A 22555-nucleotide genomic window follows, 5' to 3' on the forward strand; every position below is an offset into this window, starting at 1 on the left:
AACTGTTTGTACAAAATCTGCTAGAGATGGATGCTTATTTTGGACACTTTATTTTGATTTGCTCTACTTCTGCGTCACTTTCTACAGAGTTGGTTTTTGGTAGGCATTCTTTGCGGTCTGTTGGAGAAAAAAGAAAGTGTGGATTGGGATGTTGCACAGTGTATGCATGCTTTGTGCATGAGTGTCTGGGTATGATAGTAAGGATGATTGTGGAGGTGTGTGATTGTGAATGGGAGCTACATCAAGTTGGGAAGGCTATTCGGTATTTGTGTTTCTATACTGGGCTTCAGATGACAATATAATGTATGCAACTCTTAAAGGGAAGCACTTATACTACATCTAATGGGAAAAGGTTAATACACGTCTTTGTTCTACAATACTAAAATGCTAGTGTGTTTGAGTAACAGTTAGAATATTATGTTAGTATTGTACTTACTTTTTTGTATGGAAAGAGTAGGTTTTTTCTAAGTGCTTGTTCGCACTTCAAACGCTGCTGCTTTTCAGGAGAGTGGTCTTCACTGCAATTGTTAAAGAAATAAGTTAGTGAATGTGTGTGTTTATAGCACTTTTGTTAATTTAGACATTGTTTTGTGTAGTAGTAGTAGTATTTTCTTACAACTGAGCATAGTGTGCATATGCACTTTCCTTTGCCTATGTGCATCTTGTATATTTTATTTAGAATCTGTTAGTTGAATATGTTTTACACTTGAGTATAATAGTAAATGTATAGAGCACACTTGTTTTTTTTAATGTTATGTTATTGGATGTTAAGAGATACAATAAATTATCATATACATTTTTTGCTATTTTTACAGGGTAAATAGCAGGGATTGTACAGAAATGCATGCAATGTATACATTTATGAAGGTGTGGGAAATAAAGCAGAAGGATTCACATAGAGGCAGTGGTGTTGTTTGAGCTGGGAGCCTTTCTAATGATATTGTCTGTGTGTGTGCTTGAATGAAGATGCATGTACTTATCCTGGCTTCGTGTAATTTTATAACACACTGGAGAGCCTTTTTTTATAATTATATTGTTATTTCTCCCATCTTTTAATATGAAATACAACATTTTTAGATAGCTGTGTGAGTAAACAAAGATTTGGAGAGCAGACAGGTTTGCAATTAACACGTCATCATAGCAGATGGGAGAAATGACAGTAACAGTACGTTCATTTTACAGTTTATAAAGGGTAAGTGGCAGTTACTCTGTTTATATGTATTCCTAGAAGAGCTGTACATCTACTGTGTAGAAAATATTCATACCTGTTGTCTGTGTTCATCCATGTGGATGTGCATGAATCTGCAAGTAGAAATCTTGGGGAGTTTTAGAGTAGTTGTTGCTGTAGGTCCGTTGCAGTGACAGCCGAATTGTAATGAGAGTGATCAATAGTACATCTAAAGTGCTGATCTGTGATGACAGAGTTAGATGTAGAGGTTTTGGATGTGATTGGTGAATGATTGTGTGACTGCTTAACAGTAGCCAATGAGGAAATGGTGCAGAGATTGAAATGGAAAGGGTAGAAGGGCTGCCCCAGTGTTATGTGCTTGCGGACACTTTGGCTGTCCACAGACAGGGCGTGGCACATCCTGAGTTTCCCAGCAAATGCAGCATGGAAAGGGGACTGTAGGGATCAGCCAATCAGATGTTTACGTTGTGGTTTGTGTTGAAAGAGGCTGTGTGTATTGAAGATGACAGAGGTGGAGAAAGTCAGGGTGTTGTTGCTTGGAGATATGTTGTGCATGGTTTGGAGCAGTATGCTAAATGTAGAAATGTGGCAAACAATTTGATGTTAAAGGAGTGGAGGTGATGTGGAGCACTGTGCCTGGTTTCAATGTGTAGGGAATTGTACAAGTTTGTGGAGATATGGGCAGGGTAAACATTCCATAGTTTTTTTGTACTGTGGTGCTTTGCATTTGGGGTATGTCAGTGCCCCTAGTTTGTTGGCAGATTTGGAACACTTGGTTCAGGAAGTTATGAAAATACCTCCAAATGCCAAGGTTATTTCTTCTGGTTTAGTACCTAGGGCAATATGTAACAATAGTTTTGTTTTTTGTCCTCAGCAGGTGGAGAGAGGAAGATGTAGCCTTCTTATTTTCTGTTTTACAGTAATGTTGGTATTATTATATTTGAACCTTCTACACTTCTTTTTTATATATGCAGTGTAGTGACGTGCATTGGTTGTGGCTCCTGCGTGTTAGATTATACCTACTGTTGTGAAGGTTTTCTTACCAAGTGATGGTTTACCATGTGTGCATCCAGTTAGCTTGCAGTTGTTTTTGGTACCATCTGCATTATAACGTAAAAGCATTACTATTAGGTATTTAGTATGTGTCTGTATTTGTAAGGTGGCAAGACCCCAACACCGTTCATCTCGCTAGTGACCGAAAGTGGGATAGTAGAACCACATGTGTACAAATTATAGGCCTCAAATATATAACTGCAGTCATTGGGGTCAGGGAACTGTGGCCTGGCTGGAGGGGGTTGCAGCAGGATTTGCTCGGACATTCTCGTATGAGCACATTTTGTCAGGGCTTGAGACTTGCTCCTTTGAAAAATGTTTACGTGATTTGCCGTGTGAACAGGAGATGGGCTGAGCTGACAGGTGGTGTGGCCTGGCTGTGGGAGTCACTGGGAGAGTGCGAAGTCCTCAAGAGGAACAAAATAAATCTGTAGAAATGTCGCCCGCATTGGTGAATGGTAGCAAACAATTCATATGTTTTTCTAAAATATTTGTAATGCCAGTATGGTCTGAAGGGCTATTGCCTCCCATTCGGAGTGAAGGTCAGCACCGTTGACTTTTTGTTTCCGAGCTGAGCAAACCCATGCATCGTACATAGTACAAGGTTCTATCGTTTTTTTTTACCTTGAAACAAAGGGAGGATTCCGAAAGGAATGCATGAAGGGAGGGATGTAACAATTTTAAATATAATAAGGTTTACCATTCCAAAACTGGACAAAGGAACATGTTATTTCATTTTATGAACATTTGTTGACCTGAACGTAGTGTCTGTGTTACGCCAATAGAATGGAAATGCTGAATATTATGTACGTTTTAATTTTGACGATTTTATAGACGACTTAGTCAAGTTATCATTTGCCGATTATTATTGGTGGCTTACATTGCACTCGGTTGTTGTTTGTGGCATATTGCAACAACACGCAATTACAACTTGTGTGTGTACTTGGCTTTATTCTGTGCACATGGGCAGTCCAGCATTGAGATGCGTGGAGTCCACTAGTGGGTTCTCTCAGGTTCCACAAATGCATGATTCTGCTTTGTGTTCTTCTTGGCCTTAGCCTGCTCCCTGATTGTAGCGTCAGCCTCCGCATCCCATTTCGAGCTGGCCATACTCCATAGCACTAACTTCTGAAACAAATTGAACAGTACTTTCCACTTTGTTTTCTCTGTGTTCCCATTTTTTTCACGTCCGTGTTTATCAATAGTTGTAACTCAGGGCCAAATTAATGGTTAAAATGATTAACTTTAATAAAGATCGGCTACTAAGACACATTTCTTTTATCTTTTTTAAACAGGTACATCCTGCCTTTCTGTGATTGTCATCGATTCCAGAAACTGACAGTTTTTTTAACTGTCAGCTGCAGATACACGTGAATGGGTGCATCACAGTGGCTCTTTTTTGGGACGCTCGCCACGGGCCGATATACCCTTACATGGTACCAGCGATCAGGAGCAACCTGACATCATTTACGGTGGCCTAGCGCCAAGCTGATGCCAAACCCTTGCGATTCACAATGCGTCCAATGCGCTTCTTATACCCAAAAGGAACACTGTGTGACTCATGATAAACATTTGTGCATAGAGAACGAAGAAAAAATGACCTACCTGCTTGAATATGGTAATCGCTGGATGTTCGCGGAGCATTTATTGTGAAATAAAAGTACTTTTCAAATTGTACAGTTTTGCTATTTCCTTTAAAAGTATGGTTTTATATTGAAAATTGGGACGCACTGTGTGGTGAGATGATGTGTGTTGATATTCCGGGTTCTGCGTCAAGTAACATTATCACGTAGGTGATGACTGGGTGCGTTTGGCTACGCTGTCCAGTAACGTCCTAGAGATAGGCAGAGAATATCGCTAGGTTTGGTGATGTCAGGCTCAGTGGCGGGGCATATGAATTAGTGCCGCCAGAGCAGTCCACCTTGGGCGATGCGGCAACGGATAAGATTATAACAAGATGGCCACGGCCTGGTGCCTGATTTCGTATGTGTAAAAAAGAAGAAAAATACGGTGTGGTGCATAGGAAATGTTTGTACGATCAATCAACGTATGATTAGAAGCACATGTCCGAACAGTTGGGACAATAATATTTCTGAGCGCATTATTCTTTTAATAGCTCAATTTTTTTGCTGCATTTGCTGCGGATGATTTTCTAAGGTCTCTGTGTCTGTATTATTTTTAATGTCTGTATGGTGTGTTTTAAAAATAAAATTGGTAAGGACACATAAAGTAATGGGTAATAATTGGTTTATATAGGGAAGTGTAGTGTCTACCATTAGTGTCACTGTTTTCACTCATTTCATCACGAGGAAAATGTTCTTCCAGGCATTACAAAGTACCAGACATTTCTGTGTCTTACATATAGAGTTTCCTCTTCGTATTTATTATTGAATGTAATGTATTTATGTGCTGCTTTTTTTTGAGTTTTTCGATAGTGTTGATGTTGTCCGAGTCCATCCGCCAACAGCCGCATGGTCCGCGGATATCAGACCCACTACCACAGCTAGGGGGTTCAGTATGTTCTATGTTATATGTATATAAACTAAGGGCATCCTAGTAAACATTTTTCAAATTTACATTATCTATATATGTATGTTCAGTGAAAAAACTTTGTTACAGGAATGTTATAGTTAAGTTGCAATGCTAAAGACCTAGGAAATTCAGTAAAACAACTTTGCTAAAGGGACGTTATGGTTAAGTTGCGCTACTAAAAACCTAGGAAATTCAGTAAAAAAACTTTGTTAAAGGGACGTTATGGTTCCAAGTAATACCAGAAAACCCCTGAAATTCACCAGTTATGGTAAGCTAAGCAACTATAACTCACGCCACCACTGTGCACTGCTAAGATTAACACCCAAGACATCAAAGATGACATCACTGATGACATCACATGTGCATTTACTTTTCATGAAAAGTCTGTACAAGGGATTCTTATGGTAATGTTGATAAAAAAAAGTGTGAAGGATTATTGGAATAAATATCATGAGGTATGTAGTGCATTAAGTAATGCATTGATACGAATACCATTCTATTGTCAGGTTCTTTCCAGTATACTAAGCTACTCATGTAGAAACATAGGCATTGTGTGCAACATACATGATGGATGTGCAATATTATTAATCTTACCATGTTGAATAGTTAATTGATAAATGTTTTTTATTACAGTTTTGTCTACTGTGCAACATTTAATAACTAGCTAATAAAACACACTTACTACATAATTGCATTATTTCAAACAAAACACAAGTAGACAACAACACATACAAATATGAGCATATACAGGGAAAATGAAGTAAAACAACAGTGTTACCAGACAATCTTCATACCCCAACTGATTAACTTTATACACAGAAATGATTGCTCTGCTTCAAAGCTATTAATTCGCTATGCATAACTATCATATAATGTGACTCGACACTAAGGAGAGTAGTTTGCATACAATGTATACAAATATGAGCATATCCAGGAAAGTAAAGTAATAAAAAAGGCAGAACTATAAGAACGCGTTGATAACCTTACTGATTGTCTTTATACACACAAAGCATTGCTGTTTTCCAAACCTGTGTTTTCCCCTATGTATATGTCTCATATGCTGTGAGTGAACCCCAAATGAATTACTGTAAGAACATATTTGAAGTATAACTCCACAAATATAGTACTTCAATATGCATTATGAGTATATGAATTTTTAGTTCCTGACTGTTACTGGCCTAGATATGTCAGTAAAGGAAAAAAGAGGGAGTCAGATATGTGATGTCATCAGTGATGTCATCAATGACATTTGTGATGTCATCTTTGATGTCCTGGGTGTTAGTCTGTTAGTCTTAGCAATGCACGGTGTTGGCGCACATTGTAGTTGCTTAGCTTACCATAACTGGCGAATTTCAGGGGGTTTTCGGTTTTACTTTGAACCATAACATCCCTTTAACAAAGTTTTTTATTAGTGAATTTCATAGGTTTTTAGTAGCGCAACTTAACCATAACGTCCCTTTAACAACGTTTTTTCACTTAATATATATATATATATATATATATATATATATATGTATAGTAATAGATATAGATATATATAATATCCTCAGCAGCACTTTCATTAAATTTGCGATTGGAAACTGCTGCTGAGATTGCAATCTGCCTGTTTTCTACAAAAACAGGCAGATTGCAGACCGTTCATGACACTTCTGTGTCGTACACTGCGCTGTTGCCCAGGACTTCAGAATACGCGTAGTGCCAGGGCGTCAGGAAAACGCGCAGTGAAGCATGCTGTTTAGCATGCTCACTGCACCTCGATGGGAATAGAGCCCTCAGAGGTGTTCTCGGCAGCACTTTTCGTTAAATTGCGATTAATATGCAATTTAATGAAAATGCTCCCAAGATTTCAATCCGCCTGTTATCTGAGAAAACAGGTGGATTGCAGACAGGACACTGTCGTGCATTGCTCTGGCGCCCAAGTCCACTTTAGATTAAGCGTAATGCCTGGGCATCAAGAAAAGGTGCAGTGACACATGCTGATTAGCATGCTCACTGTTCCTTGATGAGAATCAGGGTCTGAGCAGGGTATTTTTGAGTATTCCAAAAGGCCTGCACTTGTCCATCTTTAGATATCTACAGTGAAGCTCGTTCAAGTGTAGTTTACCTTCCTTTGAGTATTCTTTGTGGTTATTTCGTATTGGTACCTCCCTCTTATCTAACAACGTCAGCGTCAAAGGTATTGCAATGCAGTAAATACATGCACTCATTATAAGCTCCTACACCAGAGGGAAAGAAATAGACATAACCAATCACATTATATAATGCTCACTAGGATACAACTGGGAGTGTGCCACGCCATCACACACCACATTCAGACGGCCATTAAACGAAATCAGCAACAACCCCAACCCCAGGAATTCAACTAAAAAAATGGAAGAAGATGTATTGGAGCCAGGATACAGACCCCTCTAACCCAACGTTCAAATATCTGCATACCCACCCCACCCAAACCCTCACACAACCATCTCTCGCCCAGCAAACTGCACGCACTTTACCACAATGCATCAACAACAAACAAACAACACATAAACAGCACCAACAGCACACAAGGTCTCAGCCGGTTCGATACTCGCACCAAAAGCTCAGCGCACGGTTTATACCGAACTGAAGCCGCCAACAGCACACCACTTCTCCCACTCTCCTACTCCCCTCCACCCATCTAAACGTACCACCCTCCTTCTTGTTTACAGATCCGCCAGAGAGCATGGGGACCAACTCCGTTGGTGACGGTGCGCTATATAAATACCTTTAACATTAACATTAACATTACGGTTAATGGCATTGTGAGCGCTTGTTTGATCAATCCAGTTCGTTCAGAGACCTAGCTGGACACTTACCCTGCTGCTGTGCACCACCCAGTGTAATGCATAGTTCTGCACAAACTGTATCTGAATGCTGGGCCACCAAAAGCAACTTTGTGTTTGTCAAATTCAGGAGAAGCCCATTTGTCAAACGAGAGGACGTGCATTTCTACTCTTCACATAAAACGTTGTTGCAATAGGCTGATCCAAATGATTCGCGCATGCAACCCTGTTTGGAAGGCAAGGGTTGGCACGGGGAAACTCGCCCCTCCGTCATATCCGGCAGAGCGTCTGGAAACCATGCAAATGACTATGGGGCGCACTACAATTCCCAGCAAAATAACCTGTATGTCTAAGAATGCCACTGTTGTAGCTGTCTTGTGTTTGGAGGCCCTGAGAGCTAACTTTAGTCTGAATCCTTGTGGGGAAAAAACTCTTTAACAAATAATAAACAGCAAGATTTTTTTTTTTTATTGATTTTTTTTAGCATGGTGGGACAATTCACCACTTGAAAAAGTCCCAATGTACTAAACATATATCAGTGATGTATGAGGCGATGGGGGCTACCTCTATGGCGTCCATTCACCCCACAGAAACCAAATGGAAATTGTCATTAATATGTCAACGGGTCTCAAGAAAACAAGACTCTTAGTCAGAGATCAACAATTGGACAGTTTTACTCCATACTGCTCCCTTTAAAGAGAGCGGCGCTTGGAAGTATGACCGTTTTGAGACGGCGTTCTCAGTACGAGGAAATGGCTCCACGACTTCTCGCGCCCTCCTTTTCTTGGCCGATGGTGTTCGCGCTCTGGTTTATGTCAGCAAGTAACTGCAGAACAAAGGCAGAATTAAGCGAGAAGCCCGCAAACGCTCTCTGGGTGCATTGTGGCCTTTTATAGGTGCAGGTTACAGAAAATCTGTGGAAAGCCGTGTGCAAATGATGCAGAACACTTTAATGGTTTTAACCCTACCTCTTTACACCGAAGCCAGAATGCTACAATGAAAGAGCCCGATTCATGAACACCCCAGCTCGCTTTTTACAGGGCATCCCTGCTTAATGTGCCCTGGAAGCTGCTGAACGTGTCTGCAGGAGGCGGTGGATGGATCTCGCATTAACACTTTAGATGCTGTGTTTGGGAATTTGTGCAGGGTACTGTAACTGCATGACACGCGTTGCACTCTTTTATTAATGCCGTTCATAATGTATTTAATTGACTGCTTCAATGCTATGCTTGGGAGGGTTTTGAGGGTACTTTATTGCAAGAAGCACTGGATTTCTCTCTAATACCTTCAACACTGTGCCACGAAAAGTACTAAGTGTGCTGTGGCTGTGTGAAACGCTGAATTCCATGTCAAGACCTGGAGGCTTGGATTATGCTTTTCCTCTTCTTTATCTTTCTGAAGCAGCAAACTTTAACAATGAACAATATATCAACAAAGCAATAAAAACTACAATCCCCAACGTAGTTTAGGTCTCTGGTAGTTCATATTGGCATTGGTCCTTTACAACACGTGAGTGTGGCGTTGGCCCTTTAAGGGTACGCACGCGACGGAGTGACGTTCACTCCGTCGCGTGCGCTGTTAAATAAAGGGGGCGTTCCCGGTGACAACACAATCACCGGGGAGCCCACACCGACAACACTGCTGTCTCCGTGTCTCTGTAGCACGGGGGTGGGGGTCTCACGGAGGCGGCCACCGGAGACCGCCAACAGTGGCGACGAGGCCCGGATCGCTTCCTGGGACAGGCGGGGATGTTCGTCTGGAGCGCAGATGATCGTATGTGAACGCTCCGACGAACTCCGACCGCGGAGAAGGAAGCGACACACGCGGCCGGCGGCCATTTTGATCAATAGGCCTCGGAGACTCACGGCTTCATAACGAAGCGTCGGTGAGCCATCCGGACACAATTTTTCGGAATTTCAGCGGCGGATGGTCGCTGAAAACAGCACATGTCGGTCCCAGAGGAAAATTTCGACGTTTTCACTGTTATTACCGAGCAGAGGCATGGAGGCTCCATGGGAAACCTGCTGTTTGCACTAGGGGTCTCATCCTCTACTCAATTTTTGGACACATCATTGTCTGCATGCTGGCTGGAGTGACACTTCCACGGAGAGCACGGCTGGTGGTGAGTTGCGGCCCCATTCTTTTCAATCCTTTGGGGTGCCTGTGCGCTTTCCACCATGAATCAGGCTGCTGCTGCTGCTGCTCCTGCAGCTGCTGCTGCTGTGCCTCCTGCGCCTCCGCCTGCTCCCCTGCCGAAACCACCGGGGTCCCTACAGCCAATGCCTGAGTTTGATATCTCGGGTGCTCCATCAGGCCTGGGACAGAGGTGGAAGATTTGGATGGATAGGCTGGAGATGTATTTCAGGGCCACAATGGAGACAAGTGACGACGGCAAGCTGGCCACTCTCCTGTACTCCGCTGGTCCAGCGGTGCACGAGGTATTCATGTCCCTGCAGCCGGTAGACGGATCTTTTGCGGCGGCGAAGGAGGCACTCCACAATCATTTTCTGCCGATGGCCAATGCGGACTATGAACGTTTTCTCATGGGAACGGCTCGACAAAAAGATGACGAGACTCTGGATGTATTCGTTGGGCGGCTGCGGAGATTGTCAGTGCCATGTGCCTGGAACGACCCTGAAGTCATGCTTCGTAACCAACTCATTCAGGGGTGTAGCTCTGGGAAACTGAGACGCCAGATATTGCGCGAGCCTGGCATCACCCTTCCTCGCATCCTAGAACTGGGAAGGTGCCATGAAGTCTCGGAATTGCGGGCAACCAGGATGTAAGCTGGTACTCGCCCAGCCAAGACGGAGGAGATCTGCGCGGTCGGAAGAGGCCGCGGGGTGAGGCGCCCCATGAACACTCAGAGCCCGCGCACGCCGGGGTCGAATGCCTCGTGCCTGAAGTGTGGATACGATCTCCCGCACCCCGCGGAATGCCCTGCAACGGGGGTCAAGTGTGGTAGATGCGGAGGCGCTGACCACTTCGCCAGAATGTGCAGGTCTGCAGCCCCCAAGATTGTACCGAGGGGGCCAGTTCGAGCCGGCTTCTTCCGGCCCCAAAGGACGTCCAACGTTGCCCAGGTAGACCAGGGTGACGAAGGGGCCCCTCAGGATGAGGAGGAGGAGGAAGAGGACGAGGAAAACGTATTTTTCATGTCCAGTGTGAGCATGCTGAAGTCCCGCTCCAAGAGACAGCCCAGGTGCAACGTGCTGGTTAATGGAGACTCTGTGCCGATGCTAGTAGACACTGGCGCATCCGTGAATGTAATGGCCCGCCAGCATTATAATACCATGCAGGCCCCGCCCACGCTGACTGCGCCGAAGGCACGCATATTCGCCTTCGGCGGGGACCGGCCTTTGCCTCTGGACGGAGTATTCGTGGCTGATGTGCAATATGGTGACTCATACATACGGGCCAGGTTCTATGTCACACCGGTGAGCGACAACACCCTGCTCTGCTGTGCCGCGGCGGAGGCGCTGGGTATCGTCACGTTCGCTTACTCAGTGTACTTGGATGACATTCAGGTCCTCCTGGCCAAACATGGATCCCTGTTTGAGGGCATTGGACAGCTGGTGGGTGAGCCGGTCCGGCTTCACATCGACGAATCTATCCAACCAGTGGCGCTGAAACACCGACAGGTTCCTTTCCATCTCAGGGATCTGGTGGATCGCGAACTTGACAACCTAGTGGGGCTGGACATAATTGAAAAGGTTGAAGGCCCCACCCCCTGGGTGTCTCCCATCGTCATCGCACGCAAGCCCAAACAGCCAGATGCCGTGAGAATCTGTGTGGACATGCGGCTTCCCAATAAGGCCATAAAGAGGGAGCGACACCTCACCCCTACCATCGATGACATCATAGCGGAACTGCAAGGGGCGAAGTTCTTTTCCAAGCTCGACCTGAGATCCGGCTATCATCAGGTGGTCCTGCACCCCGAGTCCCGCTATATTACTACATTTACCACACATCGGGGTCTCTATCGATACAAGAGACTGAGCTTTGGGGTGTCCTCCGCAGCGGAGGTTTTTCAAAACATCATAAGAGGAGCATTGGCGGATCTTGATGGTGTCATTAACATTAGCGACGACATTTTGGTGTATGCCAAATCAGAGACGGAGCATCTCTCACGCCTGTCCAAGACCTTTGAATGGCTACGTTTGCTGGGCCTCACCCTGCACAGGGACAAGTGCGAATTTCTGAAGACAACGATCGAGTTCTTTGGGTTCGTATTTAAGGCGGATGGGGTGTCCCCGGACCCCCGCAAAGTGAGGGACATAAAAGAGGCGCGCCCGCCTGAGAATGTTGCAGAGGTGAGGAGCTTCTTGGGGATGGTCACTTACTGTGGCCGCTTCATCAGGAATCTCGCGTCCCGCTCGGAGCCGCTGAGATCGCTCACCAAGAAGGATGTCACCTGGCAGTGGGGCCCTCTGGAACAGGCGGCATTTGACGATATCAGAGGGGCTTTGGCGGCGCATGACACCATGGCGTTCTTCGACCCGAGCCTGCAGACGGAGATCGTGGTGGACGCCAGCCCATATGGACTGGGGGCGGTGCTTACGCAAGTGGGGAAAGACCAGGAGGTTCGACCCATAGCATACGCCAGTAAGGCCCTTTCCGACACTGAGCAACGATATTCCCAAATTGAGAGGGAAGCCCTGGCGGTGCTGTGGGGCTGTCGGCACTTCCGCCTCTATATTCTGGGGCATCCAGTGACCGTGGTCACGGACCACAAGCCGTTGTTGCTGATCATGGCGGGCTCGTCATCTCGCCCGCCGGTGAGAATTGAGCGCTGGATGCTCGCCCTGCTCGAGTATGGAGTGTCGTTGATATATCGTTCAGGTGCTAGCAATGCGGCGGACTACCTATCTCGACACCCCAGAGGTGACTCACAGGAGTCGGCATCGGCGGAAGAAGCCGACGATCACGTCTGCCTGGTCGTGGAGACTGCCACCCCTAACTCCATGCAGGTGGAGGAACTCGAGGCTGCGTCGAGAGGCGATGAATGTTTCGCCATCCTGAAGGAAGCCATGCAGAAAGGGACCTGGAAGACAGTGCTGGAGGCTGTGGAACAAAGGACATGTGAGGCCCGAGTTGCCCTCGAGCAATTGTGGAGAGTGAGAGAGGAACTAACATTCTCGGAGTCGGGGCTGCTACTGAGAGGGGAAAGGATCGTGGTGCCCCAGACCAAAGTAGCACAGGTCATTGCCTTGGCGCACCAGGGTCATCAAGGGGCCCCCAAGACCAAAGCTCGCCTCCGTCAGAAGGTGTGGTTCCCTGAACTGGAGCGGAAGGTGGAAGCGTTTGTGGCCTCGTGTGTGTGGTGCCAGGCTGCAGCACCGGCCCAGAAGGAACCGTCCATTGAAGCAATGCCCCGAGGGACTCGACCGTGGGAAGTGGTGCACGCTGACTCCGGGTCCACGTCGAGAGGTACGCACTTTCTAGTGGTGGTGGACGAGTGGTCTAGGTACCCGGAGGTTGAGTTCATAGACTCAGTGGCGTTTGAGAACGTGGTGGTGGCGTTGGAGAAAATCTTTGCCACTCATGGCCTCCCCTCTGTGCTGTGCTCCGACAACGGAGCCCCATTACAAGGCGAGAGCTTTGCCGAGCTCAAAAAGGAGTATGGCATTCAACACCGGCGGGTCACCCCACTGTGGCCTCGCGCCAACGGGGAAGCCGAGCGCATGATGCGCACTCTCAACAAGGTATTCAGGATTGCTCATGGCAAAGGAGAGTGTCTGCAGAGGGCTTTGTACATCTTCCTGCGTGGATACCGGACCACCCCTCACTCCTCAACGGGGGTGGCCCCGGCGGAAGAACACTTCCAGCGGTGCCCGAGAGATGTCATACCGGAAGTGGGGGGCAGAGACCCTGCCGTCATCGACAATGAGCAGGTCGAAGAGGGCAGACAGGTCAGGACACAAATGGAGAATATCCGGAGGGGCCTCAGACCCCCACACATTGCGCTGGGAGATGAGGTGCTGGTGAGGAATCGCCACCCACATGGAAAACTGTCCCTCACGTATGAACCCGATCCCTTAGACGTGGTGGCAGTCAAGGGTTCGATGGTAACCGCCTCAGATGGAACGTCGTCGGTAACCAGGAATGCTTCATTCTTCCGGAAGATCGGCGACCCCAGAGTGGACAGCCCGGACAGCCGAGAAGGAGAAGGTGCTCTGGATGAAGGTGGGGGAGAAGGTCCCGCCGTGGAATCTCCGGCTTGAGGCGGACCCGGTCCAGGGACACCAGCCAGGGACGGTGGCAGGAGGTACCCCCTGAGAACAGGGCGTGGGAAACCTGCCCGTCTCACTGACTATATTACGGACTGAGTCGGCGAGGCTGACCGGGGTTAATGGTCAGGCCAGGACAGGCACCCACGGGGGATCCGGGGTGGCTGTCAATAAATGGGGGTTTTTGGTGGAAACTGACAAAGTTTTGTGTTATGTAGATGTGTGCTAGTTAGATACTCCTGTTTCCAATTTGTTGTTATGGAAAAGGAGGAGTGTGGCGTTGGCCCTTTAAGGGTACGCACGCGACGGAGTGACGTTCACTCCGTCGCGTGCGCTGTTAAATAAAGGGGGCGTTCCCGGTGACAACACAATCACCGGGGAGCCCACACCGACAACACTGCTGTCTCTGTGTCTCTGTAGCACGGGGGTGGGGGGCTCACGGAGGCGGCCACCGGAGACCGCCAACAGTGACTTTCTTTAACAAATAGTCCATCACCAGCAATACACAAACTTTACACAAACTTAAATCCTTCTCTTTCTTTGCTGCTCGGGCAGCTAGTTAAGTACACATTTGCTTATCAGTATTATTGTGCAGGAATTGTGATTATTGTACTTCTGGGGCTTCGCTAGCATTGTAGGGTAAGTGTGAGTGCAGCGTGGTGAATGGTACTGGCAGAGCACATACGCAGTCTATTATCGGTCGCATCAGAGCAGAGGCTCTGTGGACCGCAGAATACAAGGCCATCAAGTAGTGGGCATTACGGTCTTGGACTTCGGTAGAGACACATCAGGAAGACTGTAGATCCGGCGCGCCACTGTGCAGACTTCCTCAACCGTCAGTGGTGCAAGTCTGTGAGCTTCATGCAACGGGGGACTAGAAATTGAAGGATTAGATCCTTATCAAGTGGTGTGCCTACCACAATAAAAGGCTAAGATAAGTGAAGCAGACAACACACGCAGAGCATACGTCTTTAATGAAACCTCAGGTGTCTCACATAATGCTTGACAGAGAAAAACAGCGCAACCTACTGGACACTAAGTACAAAATACAATTATAATACCTGACTGGCATATTCATGTGTGAAAACTGTTTGGCAGAAATATAGCCATCACTCCTGGTTCACTGCATTCATTCTCTATGACATGTATTGGCAGGAACAGGCCCACAAAACCTTTGTCTTTGTTTCTACGAACTATCTCTGATTAGAAAACTATAAAAGATGTCCAGCTCCAGTGAGGAAGGAAGGGCTCAAGTCAGCCAAAAATGAGTCCAGTATGGGGCAAGTCATATAGAAGGCATTGGGAGCCAGTTTGGGACAAGTGTCCCACCTGTTGTCTCTCATGGAGAACTGGTTAAAGTTTTCTCAAGGAGTGGAAGAGCTCAGAGGAGCGAGTGGACAGGATAGAGAGAAAGTGGGGAGAAAAAGAGTCCATAAAGCACGTGAGGCCAAGACCCCCCGCCCCCCAGCACACCACAGAAGGTGAAATGTAAAAGAAAGGAAGTGAGAACAAAAGCGAAAGAGAGCAGGTGGCAGGACGTATCCTCGGAGAGCTCAGATGAGTATGAGGAAGATGACTGGCCGAGCTAGTGCTCTGAGGAAGAAGTGGAGGTGATATCTTCCTCTAGTGAAGAGGGGCGTAAAAGAGTTCCTAAGAAAAAGAAAGCTGCATACATGGAATAGAAAGCCTGGGATGATTTTGACCCAGACTCCTTCATTCACCCATGTTCAGCTGAGTGGGAACCGCCGACTAAACTAGCAGCATATTTGAAAAAGTGTCTTAAGACGCCACCAGTGAGAGCGGCCAGAAACAAACTTAGGACGGAGTGCTCGAGGCCTCATCTTTTCGAACGGGAAATTATATTGTGCCTCCTATCATGATGAATATATGTGTATTGGCCTACGCCAAGCTGCTTATAAGCCACTTGCGAAGAAATCCGCGTTACAAGGTCTTGACCTTAGAGTTAATGTAAACCGCCATTTTAGGTCTATCCGCCATTTTAGGTTCTCTCTGTAAAGTCACCCTGTGAGCTAAAATGGTGGACAGTGTCATTCCGAATGTAACATGGCCATCTTGACCTCTGTGTACAAACTAATGTGTAAATGCTCACAATACCCCAAATCTACCCATCTGCATCCCACCCTCCCAATAACCAACCAGACTACTCAAAGAGTGACCCTAACTAAAAATAAACAACTCACTAATACCATACCCACCAGTACCCTATCACTAATGGGGACCCTCATTAATGCCAGATCAATGGTAGCTCATGCCACAGAGATCTCAGACACCTTAATTAATGAGAACTTGGACCTACTAGTCGTAACAGAAACCTGGCTCCAAGAGGCCGCAGGCCCTGCGACCATGCTAGCGGTACCAGAGGATTACCAGCTATTAAGAGCTGACAGACCCATTTCTAGAGGAGGTGGCCTAGCCATCATCCACAAATCCAACCTACCAATCAGACTAACCACTACCCCGCCATATCAGTCCTGTGAACTTTTGATGGCCAAACTCCACCTATCATGCAACCGGACCCTTACTATCCACGCGATCTATAGACCACCTGGACCACTAGGCTCCTTCGAGGACGACTTAACATGCATCCTGTCTAACAAAACCAAAGACAACGCACAAACCCTCCTACTGGGAGACTTTAACCTTGGCTTTAATGACTGCAACGATAAACATGCCCTCGCCATAGCCTCATTACTGAATGACCATGGCCTAACACAAAAAGTCGCTACCCCCACACACTCTAAAGGAAGGACCTTAGATTGGATTGCTGACCTGAATTGCAACATAAGTATCACCAATACAACACCGCAATCATGGACGGACCACTACTTAATCTCATTCTCTGCCACACTTGATCTCATCCGCCCTAAACCCATACTTATGGCCCCACCACTCTCAACCAGGAGCAAAAAAGACAATACAGCAGAACTTCTCTTACCACACCTCTTCCCCGCTCTTAACAATCTAGACAACAACACAGACCCCACATTACTCGTGGAAGTCTACAATAGCACCATAACTAAAGCTCTAGACACCATTGCCCCACTCAAAACCCATAAAGGCAGACAGTTATCTCATCTGAACAATTGGTTCACACCACAACTGAAAGAATTAAGAATTCAAAAAAGAAAGCTGCAATCAATCTGGCGACATTCGCCCACCGAGGAGAACAAAATTAAGCTAACCAATCACTCTAGACTCTACAAAAAGGAAATTATTAGCACCAAAAAGAATACCTATAACAACAGAATATCCAAGGCCAAATCAGACACCAAGGAACTATTCTCCATTCTTCACGAAATGGAATCACCCATACCTCAGATCGACAATACCCCCAAAGACAAGACCTGGTGTACCAATATCCAAAACGCCCTTGCAGATAAAATTAGCTCCCTCCAAATTAAAATTGCCAACAAGAAAGCCTCCCTACCCTAGCTGCAAGAGCCCCCGCCCCAATCACAGCCACCACTCAACCCGCCGAAAAATACCTCCCAACCCTTCACCTTCAAACAAATAACCATACCAGAGACAGAAAAAATGATACTCTCGTTAAAACCCTCTAACTGTAAAGGAGACAATTGCCCACCCCAAATTATCAAAGACGCAGCTAGAGTTCTTGCCCCCTTTATCTCCAAACTCATTAACGCCTCCTTCAGGTCAAACTTAGTACCCAACAACCTAAAACAATCTTGGGTACTTCCCCTGCTCAAAAAACAAACACTTGACCCCTCTATACCGACAAACTACAGACCCATCACCACCATCCCCTTCCTACTCAAAATCATTGACAGAGTAGCCTACTTGCAAATCCAGGAGTATCTAGAAACCAACCACCTATTAGGCTCTCGTCAATCAGGCTTCCGCCCCTTCATCAAACTGAAACAGCCTTGATTGACCTCAAGACTAAAATTGACGAGTTGAAGGACAATGAAAAATCAGCTATGCTACTCCTCCTTGAACTTTCTGCGGCTTTTGACCTGGTAGATCATGCAGTCTTATGCAATCACCTCAGCTCAGCTGCCCATTTCTCAAGTGATGCCATAGCCTGGGTGCAATCCTTCCTCGCTAACCGTACAATGAGAGTCTTCTCTCCCCTAGCAGCCGCCGTTCCCATATAAGTTTCCTGCAGCATTCCCCAAGGATCCTGTGTATCTCCCATGATGTATAACATCTTTACCAAGCCCTTATTCGACAAGTTGGACAGATTGGGTGTCATCTACACTAACTACGCAGATGACACTCAGATCCTCATCCCCCTTTCGGGCAACTTTGTGGAAGATTCGGCCTTGGTAAACAAGATAGATCTGCTCATTCAGGCATGGATGGCATCCCACGGCCTCTGCTTGAATGACGACAAAACTGAGCTACTGATCCTTGGCACAGAGACAGCAATTTAAAAAACTTGACCCCAACTATACCTCATTCAACAGCGACAACAACGTCATCAAAGTGATGCCGTCAGTCAAAACCCTCGGGGTTTATCTCGACTCAGCACACACCTTCAAGAAGCAAATCAATACCCTAACATCCTCCACAGCATATACCTGGAAATTGATCCGAGCTTGTTGACCATTCTTATCTGAGCCCAGCTGCATCACTCTGGCGAATGCAGTAATCATATCTAGATTGGACTACTGCAATGCTCTATATGCAGGATCGAACAAATACATTCTCGATAAACTGCAAACCCTCCAAAATAACGCTCTAAGAGCAGCCTTAAACATCCCGACCAGAAATCATATATCGGCCACCAGAAGAAATATCCACTGGCTAAAAATTGAGGACAGGATTACCCTAAAAACCCTCTCTCTCACCTCTAAATGTCTTAACAATATAGCTCCTCCTTACCTGACAAATAGAATCATCAAGAGAATTTCAAACCATCCCACTAGAATGTCTAACTCATATACCTTAATGGTGCCCAGATTCAAAAAAAGCACAGCCGGCGGCTCCAGCTTTCCTGTCATGGCAGCCCAAACCTGGAACAGACTCGCCCTTAATCTCAGAACTACCCAACCTACCCGAGCTTCAGGGACAAGGCCCTTACCTGGATATGACCTAATGACATTTAGCCGGACTGGACTATCTGCTCGCTTGACTATGCCAACTGAGGATTACCCGTATGCCACCTTGTTTATTACAACTTGCCTCCACTGTTTTCTCCTTACCCACAGTATGTAAATATATGTTTCAACTTTACTGTGTACTGTACCACTCTGTAACTAAGTTCTCAAGTTTCCATGTAATGTTAGCGCCCAGCTACCCTCAGGTTTGGTTTCACGCTATACCAAATAAATAAACAAACAAACAAACAAACTTGCCTGCAGGCCACATGCTAGGGTTATGAACTGAGACCTTGTCCTTCGTTGACCTGTGTGTAGAGGATTACTTGTGCCAATGAAGCTAATCCGCGAACATATGTTAAGAACAATGTGTCCAAATACTGAACTGAGAACACTTGTTAAAACTACATTGTATAGATGTTTGAGAAGGTTTAACAAGAAATCCTAAAATATACTTTTGCCATTGAAGCTTGTTGGCGAATGTATCAACTCGGCACAAACCCTAGATCCGTAATGTATTAACCAATATTAAATTACAGAAGGGTTGAACATCATGTTTTCTAAGGTATATAAAGTGCGACTATTCTAATGTACAGTCCCACTCACTGCGCACACCGAACCACGCTGGAGTTCGCTGTGTTGTACTGAGGGCCGATAGCTATCAGTTGCTTTGTCCTTTGAAACTGTTCAGTATAAAATAAAGATCTTTGTATGTTCCTTTGTAACCCGTGTTCAGTGTATTTCCTTTTGGTGTACTCAGCCTCGATATTTTCTCTTTGTTTTCACAGTTGGTGGCGGAATAGGGACCCTCAAGATTGATGCCGGATTGTTGAAGGTTGACACACGCTATCGGTCCGGGATCGGACGGTGTAAACGGGGCCCCTTTCTGAAAGAGACGCAACACCTCAGCAGCGCTGCACGACCCGATCCCTGGACGATGAGCTTGTGGTCCGAGACGGCATCTTGATGAGGGTCCACTTATCGAGGCAGGCAGATTTTCCAAAATCACCAAACACGAGGTAGTATCAGTTAGAAAAGAATTTCGAAATCCGATTGGACCTCCTTAGGATTGATCAGGTGAGTCGTGACCCGATTCTTAAGTATCCTGATAATTAGTTTTGGCACATTGTATCTGCAAATACAATTATTGACCAGGTAACACCAATAATTTGATGTGCCTGGGAAATTGTCTACCTGCTTCAGGGCGTTATTCCGCAGTGATAGGCAATCTTTGGAATTTAGCCCTCCGGCACCACAGGAGGGATCGCCGGCTTGTACTATGTACTGTAAGCATGGCATTGGTAGTATAGTGTTTGATGATATTTGGCACAGACAAACCAGACATGATTCCGAACTTCAGTGGCCAATCAATGATAGTTTTGAAATCCCTCGTATTGAGTATTTAGAGTCAATTTTGTTAAATAAAAAGGCTAGACCTGCAGCATTTGATGTTTTGCAGAATTGGAAAAAAGAAGCGTTACTGCAGCTTAAGAGTGGAGAAAAACTTGTGCACGTCATAAAACGAACGCCGAAAAAGCGTTGTTATATGACCAAGATAAACAGTCTGAGTCGGCTAGGAATATGGATAGGGCTTTCTCACTTGGCATTCAGAAAATCTATCCTTCTAAAGACCTTCATGTTTCCGACAAATTTATTGACAAATTGTTAAATGAACGAAGGCCTGGTGCCACTGCGCCACCTCCGTATGTTCCTCTTCCTGCTGCTTTGCCTCTTCCTGCTGTTATTCCTGCACTTCCTGCTCCGCCTGTTGCTCCTGCTCCTCCCGTTGTTCCTTTTCCTCCAGTTGTTGTTCCTCCAACTGCTCCTCCGCCTCTTCCTATTGCACCAGTGACAATACCTCCATGTTCCCCCTCTTCCAAGTCGTCCTGCACCGCTTGTAGTCGATCAGGGTGCGGGGTCAAGGGTTGTCTCTCGCAATACTGTACCTCGAGAGAAGAAATGTGATTTGATTGCATGGGCTAAGCATTGTATGGAAAAAGATGATCGAGCTAATGTTTTTGCCACACTTTCTAATATGGATAATTTTCCTGAGAAAAATGTTTTTATTGAAGGTTTAGGGATTTATGTATGTGGGGCAAATTAAATAATGCCGATCTCCCACAAGGGGTGAGAGATCTGAACACTTTCGCGTTTTCAAGAGACACTGTGGAGAAAGTACATGAGCATGTCAAGAGGGTATTTGAGTATAGAAAGGAGTTGGAAAGGTTACAGAATGAGGATGACAACAAGGATAGTACATATGTACAGAAACAGTTCCTTCCTTTTCTAAATCGACATCTGAGGAAGTAAGAATTTGTACAAAAAATGCGATTAGATGGATCTCAGATATGTCGATAACTCCAGTTGAGGTATATGACACATATAGTCAGTGTACGCCATACGTGCAGAGGAAAGTGATACAGATAATGGTAGAGTACCTGCAGGATGAATGTGTAAAAAGAAAGATTTTTTGTCCCACAGAGTTATTGAGTATTTATAAGAGAGCTTTTTCACTTGACACTTCTTCGGCTGCTTTAGCGTTCGACTTGGCTCTGCTGCTTAGTAAGCATTCGGAGTTGCCCACTTCTCAGTTGCCTATTAGAGAGGTTCCTCCGACATTTGTCCCGAAGTTTGAGATTGCGGCCAATGCTGCAGCGGGTATGGTTGCTGTGAACATTTCTGCACATTATGTATCGCTGTTTGTTCACGTCCCGTTCTCAAGACAGGAAGTGAATACCATTAGACAATCTATTCCTGACATTAGGAAAAATCCGACAGGATTCTATAAATAAATAAAGTCTGTTTTGCAATCTTCGGTATTCACCTTGGGTGACATTGATCTGTTATTTCCTGTACTCCTGCCCGTAGATTTATGGAAACAGGTTAGGACTATAGATGACGTACCAGGGTTGGAGATACATGGGCTAACATAATTAGACTCGATGGAGAAAGGCCAGCTGGTGAGAGACCGCCTCAGGTGATACTAACTTTACCTTATAGAATCATTGCGAAATTGAAAACTATAATTCCCGAAAAGATAATTATTTGGGACAAGCTTACGGCCTGTGTCCAAGGGAAGTCTGAGGGTGCTACCGAGTTCTTCAATCCGTTCGAACAGGTATTCTCGGATTTCAGTTGACAAGACTTAGGCACAGAGTCTGGGAAAAGATTATTTGTGGACAAATTTGTGCGTGGGTTGCTGCATGACATCCAGTCACAAATTAAGCCTTCTAAGAGTGCTTGGCAGGAGAAGTCTCAATCAGAAGTACTGCATATGGCTCAGTACTATGAGAATTGTGTCGATAATGAAAAGGAAAGAGTGAAGTAGAGAAAAGGTGATTTGAAGACTAAAGTATTATTACAGCAAATTGTTAGAGGTCCTAGAGGGGGTAGTTCGCAGATTAGAGGTCAGTATCTTCCACAAGGAAGTGTGCCCTTGGGTCCTGTGAACATTAACCAGTGTGCCTATTGTCGGCAAGAGAGTCATTGGCATACACAATGCCGATCCTACGACAATGGTCAAATAACACATTTGGAAATATGGGTAGATGATCCAGAGTTCGCCTGGGTGCAGGGGGCCCTGGTAGAGGTCAGTTTACACAGGATCCACAGCAACCTTTTTTGCAGGATAATCAGACTCTGAGTGTGGATACTAGAAACATATTT

The sequence above is a fragment of the Ambystoma mexicanum genome, chromosome 8 (assembly GCF_040938575.1).
Source record: "Ambystoma mexicanum isolate Mex_15411 chromosome 8, UKY_AmexF1_1, whole genome shotgun sequence".
In the NCBI taxonomy this organism is placed as follows: Eukaryota; Metazoa; Chordata; class Amphibia; order Caudata; family Ambystomatidae; genus Ambystoma; species Ambystoma mexicanum.